Source organism: Ornithorhynchus anatinus, chromosome 20 (genome assembly GCF_004115215.2).
Source record: "Ornithorhynchus anatinus isolate Pmale09 chromosome 20, mOrnAna1.pri.v4, whole genome shotgun sequence".
Lineage (NCBI taxonomy): Eukaryota > Metazoa > Chordata > Mammalia > Monotremata > Ornithorhynchidae > Ornithorhynchus > Ornithorhynchus anatinus.
Genome location: NC_041747.1, coordinates 14,515,118 through 14,529,297, shown reverse-complemented (window position 1 = coordinate 14,529,297; position 14,180 = coordinate 14,515,118). Strand labels below are relative to the sequence as shown.

Genomic DNA, 14,180 nt, shown 5'->3' with positions numbered 1-14,180 from the left:
GATTACTAAGCCCCCGTTCAATCTTTAACGACAGTGAAACGTTTCGTTATTCTTCCGATTTGGTTTTTTTTCCCCCTTGGGGGAACTGCAATCTCGGCCATCTACCGAGTCGGGAGAAACCCCACCCGCCGCTTCCCTGAATTCCAATCTCCGGTGTCTGTGACCCCCGGCGGCTCCGAACCCCGCCCGGTCTTGTAGGAGCTCGAGCCCTTTGAGAACTGTAATTTCGCCTTCTCGGCTGGAGCAGGGAATTTGCCCGCCTTAAAGCGAAGGGTTGTGAACGTATTTTACCGCAGCCGAATACGCGGATTCCAACAGCGGCGCGGATGCGTGAACTGCAAAGAGAAATGGTAAGAGTCCCCGTGCACCTGACTGTTTTAAATGAAATCATTTTACGAGGCTGTTACATTTATCAGATATCGCTTCGGGGCTGCTTGTAAAAAAATCTACTCTTCCACGCCGGGCCCGTTTGCCACCGACTCGTCCGAACCTTCGCTCCCTCGGGCCGGTTGTAGCGCTACGGAGCCAGCTGACGCCGGAATAAGAGGACCGAGGGTCAGAAGACCTGGGTTTTAACGCGGACGCCGCCGCTTGTGCTGCGGGACCTCGGGTAAATCGCTTTCACGTCTCCGCGCCCCGGTCTCTGCCACCGCGCAGAGGGGATTCAGTCCCTGTTATCCCTCCCCCTTGGACCGTGAACCCCACGTGGGACGGGGACGGGGCCGGACCTCACCGCCCTCCACTCGAGGGTCCGGCCCGGCGCCGGCGCGTGGCAAGTGCTGGACGGATCCCCCGATTATTATGAGAAGCAGGATCCGGCAGGCGTAGGGGGCGGGGGGATCGTCGTCTCCCGGCGATGCCGCCAGAAATCGGACGGGACTCCCCGCGGAGACCCGGCTCCCGATCAGTGGGCGGTATTCAGAGAAGCGGCGCGGCTCGGTGGACAGAGGCCGGGCTTGGGAGTCCGAGCTCATGGGTTCGAGTGCCGACTCTGCCCCTTGTCAGCTGTGTGACTGTGTGGACAAGTCACTTCACCTCTCTGGGCCTCGGTTCCCCCGTCTGGAAAACGGGGGCGAAGACGTGGGACAACCTCACTCCCCTGTATCTCCCCCAGCGCTTAGAACAGTGCTCTGCGCGGAGTAAGCGCTTGACAGATACCGACATCATCGTTACCTCAGCGTTTAAGAGCGCTCGGCACGTGCCGCTATTATTATTATTATTTTTCGCATCATTATTAGCAAAACGACTTGAAAAAGCAAACAGGCTCAACCTGCCCGTGGCCTGAGAGGCGGAGAATGAAACCGCTGTCCCGAATTCATTCGGTCACATTTATTGAGCGCTTATTGGACGCGGAACACTGTACTAAGCGCTTGGGAGAGTACAGAGGGACACTGAACAGGTCCATTCCCTGCCCACAGCGAGCTTAGGGATTAGAGACTCACGTGAGTCACGGTGACATTTTTGAAGAGCGCTCCGCTCTGCCACGGCTAAGGTGACGATTCTGTGACGGTTTTGCCCAGGCGACCCCTCGTAGAGGAAACGCGTCTCTCTTTCCCGCACACGGCGAAGCTCTGGGACCCGAGGCAAACCATCCGTTGTGGCAGTCGGCAAATCCGGCCCTCGGCGCCCCGGGTCGCAGCCTCAAAGCCGACGTCGGGCGAAGCGGCATCCTGCCCGTCCGACTCCCGGAGGATCTGAAAACCGGAAGTCTCTTCTTCGCCTTAAAGCCGACGTCGAGCGGAAGGGCGTCCTCGCCGTCGGACTCCCGGCGGACCTGAGAGAGGCAAGTCTCTTCTTCACCGAAGCGGCCTCATTAAGGTAAGAAATTCCGTCTGCCTCCACCCACCTGTCCAGCCACCGCGGAGCCCAGGGGCAGACTTCAAAATCGGGGATAACCCCTCAGAAACGCCGGGATCATTCGGTGAGGGGGCCGGCGCTCAGAGTTACAGCGGGGCACGGGAGCGTGGGTCGACAGCCCCTCGAGAGCCCTCACAGCCCGGATAGAGAAATCGTATCTGTTGAGGGTTTACTGGGTGCAGAGCGCCGTCCTAAGCCTTGGATGGGGTACATAATAGTGTCGGTAGACGCTTCCCCTGCCCACCACCCGTGTCCAGAGGAGGGGAGACGGACGTGCATATGAATGAATAAATCCCGGATATGGGCGTGGGTTCTCCGGCGCCACGGGAGGGGCGAAAATAAAGGGCGTGAATCCAGCCGCAGAAAGGCGTGGGAGGAGAGGGGATGAGGACCGAGTCGGGGAAGGCCTCTGGGATGCGTTTTTAATAAGGCTTCGGAGGAGAGCCGTCGTCCGTCAGATAGGAAGAGAGAGGGCGTTCCAGAGGCCGGCGGCGTAGAAGGTGAAATCGAGGCGCGGCGAGTAGGTCGGCGTCTCAGAGGAGAGTGGAAGGTGCGGCTGGGTTGCGGTGGGAAATCAGGACGGTAAAGCAGGAGGGGGTAGGGGGATCGCGTGCTCGGAAGTCAGCTGTCGGGAATTTTTGTTTGATGACCCAGAGGTGGACGGGCCACCGCTGGAGGATCTTGAGGAGCAGGGAAACCCGGACTGAACAATTCCGCGGAGAAATGAGCCGGGCGACAGAGTGATGGACGGACCAGGGTGGGGAAGGGACAGGAGGCCGGGAGGACAGGGAGGAGGCTGATGTAGTGGCTCGGTGGAAAGAGCACGGGCTTGGGAGTCAGCGGTCGAATCCCCGCCCTGCCCCTCGGCAGGGCTGTCGCTCGACTTCTCTGTGCCTCGGTTACCTCATCTGTACATCGGGGAGTAACCGTGAGCCCCGCGGGGGACGACCCGGTTACCCTGTATCCGCCCCCGGCGCTCAGGACGGTGCCCCGCACACGGTCAGCGCTTAACAGGTGCCAACATCATTATCGGGTAAGTGCTCAGATGAACGGCGTGGCGGCTCGGATGGAAAGGGCGGGTCTCAGCAACGCCGTGAAGGCCACGGGATTTAGTGACGCGCGGGTCGAACGAGAGAGGGGCGACTGAAGGAAAATGCCAAGGATGTGGGCTCGTCGGCCGTGGAATAAAGAACAGCTCCGAGCGCGGGAGACGCTCGGAGTCTTCTGACCTCCCGGGATAAAGGTGACTTCCAGGCCCAGAGGGGGCTCCGAGCGTATCGGCCGCATCCGGGGTCGTTTACGTGTCCGTCCCACGGTTTTGCCCTCCTACGTAGAAGAGGTCCCGGGGACCGGAGGCCTCCCGGGTTCACCGGATCCTTTTAAGCGAGTCTCAGTTGGCTGGCTCAGATGGTTCGGCTCCTCCGATTCCCGCAGAGGGAGGCGGCCTCAGGGCTGGACGGACGCCGGGGGCTCCACTCTGCCGGAAGAACGCCCCGGCCTCCTGACTCCCCGAGACCGAAACAGGCGAATGACAAGGAGGGAATCGGACTCCCTTTGCTCGACCCCTCCTTGCCTCCGGACCGGGTTTTCTTTTATGACATTTTCTCCATCCCTTCCTCGTTGGCTTCGTCAGTACTGTCATTTCGGGTTACGGAGCGCTGAAGGCTCCCTCGGGTGGAACTCAGCCACAATAAATGAAACTCGGAGGTACTCCGGAGCCTGCCCAGGTCTCAGCCGCCAGTCCCGTTCCCTAAGATGAGCTTCTGCCGAGGGTTCGTATTTACTTCCACCAGTGACGGGGAAATGAAGGCAGTTTTCACCCTGAGGGGCTTTCGCCGCTCGGCGGAGAGCGGGGCCCGGGAAGGAGGAGGAAGCGAAGAAGGTCTAGCGGGGCGCAGCGGCAGAACAGAGGAGGTCTAAGCGATCGACGGGCAACGACGCTGCAGGGGAGAGGATTCCGTAAGCAAGAGCCGCGTGGATTCTCTGCTGGCGGAACGACAGAGCGGCGCATGTCATTGAAATCTTGCCTTTCCACTTCACCGATCTTTAGCCGGCCCGACTCCCGGCCTCGGTTTTGCTTTCTGCGAGATCAACCAGCTCTCGTCCTCCACCCTATCCTATTTCACTCCACGTACCGCCGCTCCCCGTGCCGTTCAGGAGGCTCCAAAAATAAGAGGCGCCGAAACCAAACCCCCCGAACGCTTAGCTTAATAAGAACAATAAGAACGACATTTGTTAAACCAAAACCTACATTCAGCACGATCCTTCTCGACCGACACTCGCAACCGTCATTTCCGCACACGCCCTTGAGAAGCAGCCTGGCCCCGTGGACGGAGCACGGGCCGAGGAGTCAGAAGGACGCGGGTCCTAATCCCGGCTCTGCCGCCCGTTGTGTGGCCTTGGGCGGGTCAGTTCACTCCTCCGTGCCTCGGTTCCCTCGTCCGTAAAATGGAGATGAAGACCGTGAGTCCCCTGTGGGTCCGAGACCGCGTCCCGGCCCATTAGCTTGCGTCTAACCCAGTGCTTAGTACCGTTCCTGGCGCGCGGTGAGTTCTGAACAGATACCGTAATAAAAGTCAATCGACTGATGGTATTTATTGAGAGTTTACCGTGTGCAGAGCCCCGTACTGAGCACCAAGGAGAGTGCGATTCGGTAAAGTTTTTCTGCCCACGGTCTAGCGTTAGACACAGACGTGAAAATAAATTCCGTATCGATACAGACATAAGGCCTCTGGGGCTGGGAGAGCGGGGCATATCAAAATGCTTAAAAGGTACGGACCAATATGCACGATCAGGGGTGGAGAAGGGAGAAGCGGCGCGGCCCAGTGGAAAGAGCCCGGGCTTGGGAGTCGGAGGTCGGGGGGTTCTAATCCCGCCTCCGCCACTTGTCGGCTGTGTGACCTTGGGCAAGTGACTTCACTGCTGGGCCTCAGTGACCTCACCTGTCAAATGGGGAGAAAGACCGTGAACCCCGCCTGGGACAACCTGATTACTCTGTATCCGCCCCGGCGCTTAGAACAGTGCGTGGCACATAGTAGGCGCTTAACAGATGCCGACGTCGTCGTCGTTATTATCATTACCGTAGGCAGTGTGGAGGGATGGAAGAGGATAAGGACGGGACGGAGGCCAGCGGGTTTGGCAAGGGGAGCCTTCTAGTCGGAAAGCCATCGCCGTAATCTTGGAGTGGCCCACGGGCGCTGCCATCTCAGCCGTGTTGATCTGTACCGTGAATCATGAGCCAACTTTTATGTTAATATAATAATGGTAAACCGTAACGAGCGTAGTATTCGACAGGCACTTATTACTTACAGCAACGGTTCGGAGCTCTGGGGTGGCCACAGGGTAATCGGGTCAGACACGGGTCTCTGTCCCGCGTGGGACTCCGGGTCTAAGTAGGAGCGAGAATAGGCCTCAAATCCCCGTTTTACCGATTTGGAAACCGAGGTGCAGAGGAATGACTGCCCCAAGGTCACACAGTGGCCCATCTGCTTGCATCCACCTTAGCGCACCTAGGGAAGCACTGAGCAGATACCCTGATCAATTGTTACGACGATGTGGACGGGGTGGGATCAGAACCCAGTCCTCTGACTCCCGAGTCAGTGCCGTTTCCCCGAGTCACACTGTTCGAACTTTCTGTTCTAACCGGCTCTAGCCTGATTTGGGCCAGCAAAGATTTGCCTGGAGTATGATGATGATGATAATAATAATAATGGTTTTTGTTCGGCGCTTCCTACGTGCCAGGCACCGTTCTAAGCGCTGGGGAAGATACGAGGTAACCCAGGTTGTCCCACGTGGGGCTCACGGCCTCGATCCCCGTTTTACAGATGAGGGAGCCCAAGTTAAGAAGATCACGCAGCAGACGAGTGGAGGAGGCGGGATCCGAACCCGCGTCCTCCGACCCTTTCCACCGGGCCACGCGGCTCGTATGTAACGTTCTCTCTGAGGCAGCCGCAGACAACGGCAGGGCATTCGTGGCGGAGTCCTGTTGGTTTAAGACTGAGAAATATTTTAAAGGCCACGTACCCGTGACCTTGGAGGAGGGAGAGGACTGCAGACCCACGGTAAGTGATCTACACGAACCCCTGTGAAGTCTCCTTCCAGAAGAGCCGCTGTCTCCGTCGCTCCGATTTCCGAGCCGGGCGGCGGGAGATCGCACCGAGAACTAGCTTGCCGTCCCTTCTGGGATGACAGTCGGCCGAGATTCAGAGGCTTTGAAAATAGCACGTGCGTCCCCGCGGGAGCGCGGAACCGAAATGCAATGCCCCGACCGGCATTCCGCGGGAAAATGTTTTATGGGAATGAAACGGAAGACCCAGACCTGGGCCGCTGGTAAAGATTCTCCCTGTCCCGCCCCGAGAAAAATGCTTCCCATGTTTTTTCTCCCCCTCCTCCCCCAGGGTTCTCCCTCGGTGAATATACTGCTTCTCTTTCCGCTGCATCAGTTAGCTGAAAATGAACAGAAGCCTCTAAGATCCGGGAAGAAATAGCTTTCTCTCTCAGCCTGATGTGGTTCTGCCTCACGCAGTGGTCCGTTTTCGCCTCACCCCGTCTCCATCTTCCTAAAATCCTCTTCCTAGCACAGATTTCCCCTTGCCTGCGCCTCAGACTCTCCTCCCCCAGGGTTGGGTATCGGTCTACGGTATCCGGCCGCGGCAGCTAGGGCTAGCAGACGGGGTTTTCTCATTGCAGTCGGATTACGGCGTGATCCGTAAGCTCTTCCCTTTCAGTGGGCACAGATTTCCTCTTTATTAAACGGGGATTCGATCAAGTCACGAATCCACATCCGGCACCTCGTTGCCTGGAATTTTCAATAACGGTGAGGATTTCCCTCGGGGTCGTCTCGCGGATGTTTGCCCTCTCCCTCGAAATCCCTGCTCCTGCTGAGGGGAGGGCCGAGCGTGTTTGACTCCGTTATACTTTCCCGTGTTCCTGGAACGGAGCACACGGTACAGCGTGTTGCGCTCCGTGGGACCCCGGTGAATACTGTTGAATAAAGCGTCAGAGCCCCAACCACTGTTTTGTGTGTCCGGTGTTTCCGAAGTGCTCAACTCTCTGTCGGGCACTGGGATGAATGAAACGATGTCGAAGAACTCTCTTCGCGGGATGGGTTGAATTATTTAGGATCAAACGCGACGGCGGCCCATCCCAAACGAGCTCATTTCACTATGGTGGTTCGATGTTATTTTCGCCTGCTAATAGGTGATCGCCGAATGCGAGTGATACGCCGTTAGTAAAAGCGTTAGTAAAATGCCAGGTGGGGTAGATATTCCCGGTCACTGCCTAATGTACCGAGGAGCCGAGGGAGATCTATCTGTAGGCTCCTCTTAGGCACTGGACGCGTCTCCCGCCCCCGTTTTATTGCGTTCTCCCAAATACAGAGCTCTGCACCCGGTAGGCGCTCAATAAATACTATTGATTGACCGATTTCAGGAGCCACCACCTTGAGACAATTATAGTGACTCTATTAAGAAAGAAATTTCAACCGACGAGACTGCAGCGTCGGGTGTCGGTCATCCACTTTTTATTTTATAACATCCCCAATCTGAGCACTCAAGGAGAAAAACGCAGGAAAAAGCAGTGAAAGCACCGTTTAATGCAGTTCATTGGATCGGCACAGCAGGAATCTAATTTCATTTTTTTTGCTTCCACTTCAGCATTTTCCCTCGTGAGATGACTGTTTTCGCCGCTTGTCTTCTGGGACGTCGGCGGGCCCTAGCTCCAGTGAAAGTTGCAGCGAGTTGCAAGTTGAGACGTTGTCGCGTACAACCGCCATGATGGAAGTATTCAGAATTTTATCTCTCTTAATGGGTGATAGAAACCACGGGGGGGGGGGGGGAGAAAATCAGCATTACCGGAAACAGATGGGTCCCCCAAATCATCGATATTCCTTCATTCTGTTATTCAGTTGCCACTGTTTTTACGAGACGTTCTTCCCCTCGACTCTATTTATCGCCATCGGTCTCGTCCGTCCGTCTCCCGTGAGCCCGTCAGACGGCAGGGGCGGTCTCTACCTGTTGCCGACTTGTTCGTTCCAAGCGCTTAGTACAGCGCCCTGCACGTAGTGAGCGCTCAATAAGTGCTATTGAATGAATGAGCGAATATTAACTGGCATTTCAGCGATTCCCACATCGTATCCGTTCCGTGCAGCGTTTCTTCCTTTGGCAAATTTTGGCATTCGTTAAGCCCTTGCTAAATGCCAGGCGCCGCGCTAAGCGCCGGGTGGGATCCGCGCTAATCGGGTTGGACGCGGTCCCGGCCCCACAACCTCAGTCCCCGTTTTACGGATGAGGAAACCGCGGCCCGGAGGAGGGAAGCGACTTGCCCGAGGTCACGCGGCAGAGGAGCGGCGGAGCCGGGATTGGAGGCTCCGTCCGCCACTCCGTGCTGCTGCGCGCTAGAGGGACCGCGTCTAACCCGATCATCGTGCCTCAGTGCGGTCTGGCACGTAGTAAGCGCCCGACAAATACCGTCATCGTTATTATCCGGCACCAGATCTCGGCGGTCCTCTCTCCACAGCGCTGCCGACATTCCTCCCTTTCCTCCCCATCCAAACCGGCACTGTCCCGGGAGTTGTCGAGCCCCATCTTTCCTGCTTTGCCGACCTCCCTGCCTTCTGTTTCCCCCCGGTCCCGTTCCTCCTCCGCCCTGCTGCCCGGATCGTGTTCCCCCCGCTCCCCAGGCCCCTCCGGTGGTCGCCCACCTCCGCGGCGGACGGTGACCCCTCGCCGTCGGCTTCGAAGCGCCCTCTCGCCTCTCCCCCGTCCCGCTTCTCCTCCCTGACTTCCTACTACAAGCCAGCCCCCGCATTTCCCTCCTCTGATTCACTCGGCAGCATTTACTGAGCGCTCACTACGCGCAGGGCACCGTACTAAGCGCTCGGAATGGACGGATCGGTAACGGGTAGAGACAGCCCCTCTGACGGGCTCACGGTCCAAGCGGGGGAGACGGCCAAGCTCCCCTGTCAGGATGGCACCCGGGGAGTTTCCGGGACGCCACGGGTCTCGGCTCCGGCGGGCGGGGACGGGGGCCGATCCAGTCCATCCCGGGCTCGGGCAGCGGCCTGCCAGCGGAAGGCGATCCGCCGCAAGTCAAGACTCACCCGCGCCGGGCGGCAGCGGCACGGGCGAGAGTCGAAGGTGGGGACTCGGGAGGAGGTGACGGGCAACCGCTTCCGTATTTTCACGGGGAAAGCCCTGCGGATCCGCTACCGGCACGACCGCAGGCGGAGGTGGGGCGTTCTGGGAGACGTTCATTCGTGCGATGGTACTCACTGAGCGCTTACCATGACGATAACGATAATGATACTGTTGGTACTTGTCAAGCGCTTACTCTGTGCAGAGCACCGTTCTGAGCGCTGGGGGAGATACGGGGTCATCAGGCCGTCCCACGTGCGGCTCACAGTCTTGGTCCCCGTTTCGCGGATGAGGTAACCGAGGCCCGGAGAAGCGAGGCGACTCGCGGCGGAGCCGGGATTCGAACCCGTGAGCCCCGGCTCCCAAGCCCCTGCTCTTTCCACCGAGCCACGCCGCTCCTACTACGCGCAGAGCACGGTACCGGGCGCTTGGAACGGACAGATGGGCAACAGATAGAGACGGTCCCTGCCCTCCGACGGGCTTACGGTCTCATCGGCGGGGAGACGGCCGGGCGGGAACGATGGCAATCAATGGGATCGCTAGAGAGATGCGTCCGTGGCGTGGCCGTGGGTCGGAGGCGACTCGACGGCGTAAACAGGGACCCCGTGGCGGGATTTCACGCGGCCGAAAGACGGCCGTTCATCGGCCAACCGTGAAGAGGCCCTTTTCGGAGGCCAGGGCGTGCCAATGGAGTGAGGAAGGGAGAGTGGGAGCGGAGGAGCTCCTGAAAATTTTGCATTCTAATTGGACACCGTTTCCCCCGCCTACCTCCTTCCTCTTTCCTGTGAAGAAGGTGCCAGCTGTCCCCCGAAGCTGCCTCCGAACCAATTACCGTCGCTTTATCGGAAAAGGGGCTGAAATGCTAACAGAAGAACAGATGAACAGACGCCGTCAGAGTCTCGGAGACCGGAGTTGCTTCCGAAAGGAAGTTGCATCTGTACGGAATCATTATTACCATCCCGCCTTTATCGCTTCAGCTTCCTTTATTGTGTGCTTTCGTGCGAAGTAATGAAAACATATAACGAAGATAGGAAAACACGTAATACACTGCGGTGCGGATTTTGCAGTCAGAGCAAATCTAACGTAAGCTCCCCGAAAGGGACGACTCTCGTCTGTAAAATGTGGATTTAAAGCCGGGTCTGACCTGATGATAGTCTATCTACCTCAGTTCTGGCACCGCGGTTCTAATTCTTGAGGTCAAGGGCCTCTGTTTTTCCCATTCATTCATTCATTCGTTCATTCAATAGTATTTATTGAGCGCTTACTACGGGCAGAGCACCGTACTAAGCGCTGGGAATGGACGAATCGGTAACAGATAGAGACGGTCCCTGCCCTCTGACGGGCTCACGGTCTCATCGGGGGAGACGGACGGACAAGGACGACGGCGATAATTACCAGCTACCGAACCGAGCAGCCCGGCTTAGTGGGAAGAGGCCGGGCTTGGGAGTCAGAGGGCGTGGGTTCGAACCCCGGCCCCGCCGCTTGCCAGCTGTGTGACTTCGGGCGAGTCCCTTCACTTCTCTGTTCCTCAGTGACCTCATCTGGAAAATGGGGATTAAGACTGGGAGCCCCACGTGGGGCAACCCGATCACCTGGTATCCCCCCAGCGTTTAGAGCGGCGCTTTGCGCCTCGCGAGCGCTTAACAGATACCACCATTATTATTATTATTATTAATATTGAATCAGAGACGTTTCACAAAGGGAAAGCAGGGAGGGGAGGGATGCGGGAACGGCAGGGAAATGGGGAAAGAACATGAGGTTATCGAGAGGACGGAGACGTCTTCCTTTCCTGCAGTGAAGCGCTCACGGTGAAAAGAACTGGGCCATAGGGGAGCTGGGGGGCAAAAAGCAAAATGGATTTCTGCTCTGACTAGCCTGACAAGAAGTATTCTCGCGTCAGTCTCTTCAGCTCCTTCGCGCACGGTGGTCGGACCTGGTGGCAGAAGGATCGGTCGGAGGTCGTGGCTTCGAATCCCGGCTCGGCCACTTGTCAGCTGTGTGACTCTGGGCAGGTCGCTTCACTTCTCGGTGCCTCAGTGACCTCATCCGTGCCATGGGGATTAAGACCGTGAGCCCCACGTGGGACCACCTGACGACCCCGGGTCTACCCCGGCGCTCAGAACGGTGCTCGGCACATGGTAGGCGCTTAACAAACGCCGGCATCATCATCATCATCATCATCATCATCACCTTCAAAAATGGGCAGACAGAGCCACGTCGACACGCGCGCGGCTGAGATTTAAAGGACTCATAAATGCCATTCGTCACAACCGTCGGGCCACGGGGTCTACTGAACGAGAATCAGAGGGGACGAGTCGAAAGAGAGGGGACTCGGAATCAGTAGGCCCGGGTCCTATTCATGAACCCGCCTGCCGGGTCACCTTGGGCACAGCACAACTCCGCTGTTCATTTCCTCCTCCGGGAAACGGGCACATAATAGCTGTTCCCCTGCCCGTTTAGACTGCGAACTCCCGGCGGGACAGGTGACCCGATTATCCTGTATCTAACCCAGCGTTTAGCACGGCGCCTGGCGCATCGTAAGCGGTGAAGGAATGCTGCAGGAGGGCGGGGAGCGGAGGGCGGATTGCCCGAGGTCCACCTGAACGGATCGCCGGAGGGCCCTAACCGAGCACGCTTTCCGCTTGATTTCCAATCCGTGATGCGCCGCTTCTGGGTTCCCCAAGACAGGATCGGATTCATTCGGAACATCTGACGGTCACGTGATGCGGTCTGACGCGGACGGCGGCGGGGAGAGTCGGCCCGTTTCCTCGCGAGCCTCGGACGGGTGACCCCTGCGAGCCTCTGAATGCTGGGTCCCGGATCTCGGGGGGGGGGGGGGGAGGCGGGGGGACGAGAAGGGGTCCGTGTCTGCCCCCGGAACCCCCAGCCCCCATCCCTCCGGAAGACAGAGAGGATGTTCGGGAGGACCCCGGGGGTGACATTCCGGAAGACAGAAAGGGGAAGCGGGGAGACCGAGGGGGAGTCGTCCCACCAGTGCCCCTCCTCCAGGGGAAACAGAAAGGAGCTGCAGGAGGACGCTGGGGGGTTCACGCCCCCCGGCCCCCGGGGCCCCCCGACCCCGCGAAGGATAGAAAGAGGAGGGGCAGGGGAATGCCGGCCCCGCCTGTCTCGCCGCCGACCCCGGCCCACGTCCTACCTCAGCCCTGGAACGCCCTCCCTCCTCAGATCCGCCGGACGGTTACTCTCCCCGCCTTCAAAGACTCTCTCAAATTTCTGGGAATAATACGACCGCCGGAGCACGTTTATCTCCCCGTCCTTTTTCAGGAGTCGTTTTCGAAAATCAGACGGTGGAGACTCTTTGCAAATGACAGCATTTAGTGCTTGCCTTACAGAAAGACTCAAGAGTCTCTGGCCCCTGGCTGATTTCAGGCTACCCGTGGGCCCCTTGCCCTTAGACCTCCCTTAGACCTAGTTATCCGGGATCTACCGCCCCGGCGCCCAGCACGTAGGACGCGTTTAATCGTCATCGTTATTATTTTCATCGTAGGATGAGGGAGAGGGCCCATCGGAGCCGTTCTTTCCCAGGGTGCGTCGTCGCACCCTCGGGAGCCGCCCCCCCCCCCCCCCCCCGCAAAAGCTGCTTCACCCCGTACCACGGATGGGGTGAGAAATGGTGAGGAAGCCGATCTAGCCGAGGGAAATTCTTCAAGAAAAGGACGTCATGACAGTTCCTCACGGAATATAACGAGATATATCGTGACGAGTGGCCGGGGAGAGGAGGAAGAGAGCGGCCCCTCTTCCGTATGGCGGGGGTCCAGCGTCGGGGGGACCGGCCGAGGCATCTTCCACAGAGTTGTCCTCCCGGATTCTCTATCAGTAAATAAATCAGAATGCGCCGCCAGCTAGCCGTAAGTAATGTGCCTCGCATGTTTATTTCAACCCGTCCCTGTAACTTTGGAAAATGACGACACACGCACACCTTGGGATACGTAACAGCAGTAGTCGCCTCCGTTTAGTGTTTTCCGTGGGCCAAGCTCTGGGGTAGATTCATGATAATCCAGTTAGACGGAGACTCTATCCCACGAGGGGCTCACAGTCTGAGAGGGAGGGAGGAACGGGCGTTTAATCCCCATTTTACGGACGAGGAGACTGAGGCACAGAGAAGTTAAGTGACTTATCCAGGGTAATTCGGTAAGCAAGCGGCAGGGCCAGGATGAGAAGGCCACACCGCTTCATGCCGCTCGAACTTGTAATTGAAACCGTGAGAATCAATCTTCGGAGTAAGATCTGAGATATCTCTTCCACTGTGTGCTCTGCTGCAGTTCCACCGTCTTCTCGGTTCATCTCCTTTCTTAGTCGCTCAGCGGTAACGTTAACACGTACATCGGTCTTTTTCCGGTACTTCGTCCTTGTTCGGCGTGGCTTTCCTTCAACTCGAGATTTTCGTCGGGAGGCTCTCACCTCTAGGCCCACCGTGACCCATTTCCTTCGGGATCAATACTCTCTCTGCATCACTGTCCCTTTCAACCCGCAGATGAAAATCGATGAGCCCGTCAACCGCGAATAATATTACGTGCCGCCGATTAAAATGTCCGTCTAATTCTAGGGTATCACACTGCAGCTCTGAGTCATACGCCGCGCGCAGATTTTCTGGCTTCTCGCGACGTGCCTTCCTCGCAGAAGGTGTCCGTAAATCGCCAGCGGCACACTGGAGCCAGGATTTTAGACGACCGCCGTCAAGTGGTTACCGTAATTGGAGAATCCATGCGAACTAAGGCTTGCTACTTTCCCAAACCGAAAACGGATTTATCGCGGGGCGTCCGGAACAGCTCAGTCCGGTGAAATCGTAGCCCAACACGAAGCCTTCTGTTTAGGGGTCTTTTGGGAGGGCGAGATGTAACGGGAAGTGAAAGGAGCAGGAGAGACGATTCTCTCGCAACTCCCAGCTTCCCTCGGGATCGCACCCGGAGTGTTTCCGGTACCGCCGGTCTCGGCTCCGGGAGGGACAGTGGAGCAGAGGCCTGCCACGTCCGTTCCTAGCTCGGGCAGTGGCTAGCGAGCGGAAGGCTACGAGGCTACGAAACCCACCCGTGCCGTGCCCCGGCGGCTCGGGAGAGAGTCGCGGGCGGAGGCCGGAGTTCGCTGCGGCGGAGGGGGCAGGGATAGACCACTTCTGGATTTTTACCAAGAAAACTCCACAGACGGCTTCACTTCCCGGAGCCTCGGTTA

At 58.0% G+C, this 14,180-nt stretch overlaps 1 long non-coding RNA gene across 1 annotated transcript; it reads left to right on the top strand.

Annotated features, from left to right (window-relative positions):
- The first annotated feature begins 1,144 nt into the window (after window positions 1–1,144).
- Window positions 1,145–11,015, top strand: LOC103171482. Its single transcript, XR_486808.2, has 3 exons — window positions 1,145–1,818; window positions 7,512–7,637; window positions 10,891–11,015. It is a non-coding gene; the product is annotated as an uncharacterized LOC103171482 (long non-coding RNA).
- The last annotated feature ends 3,165 nt before the right edge of the window (window positions 11,016–14,180 follow it).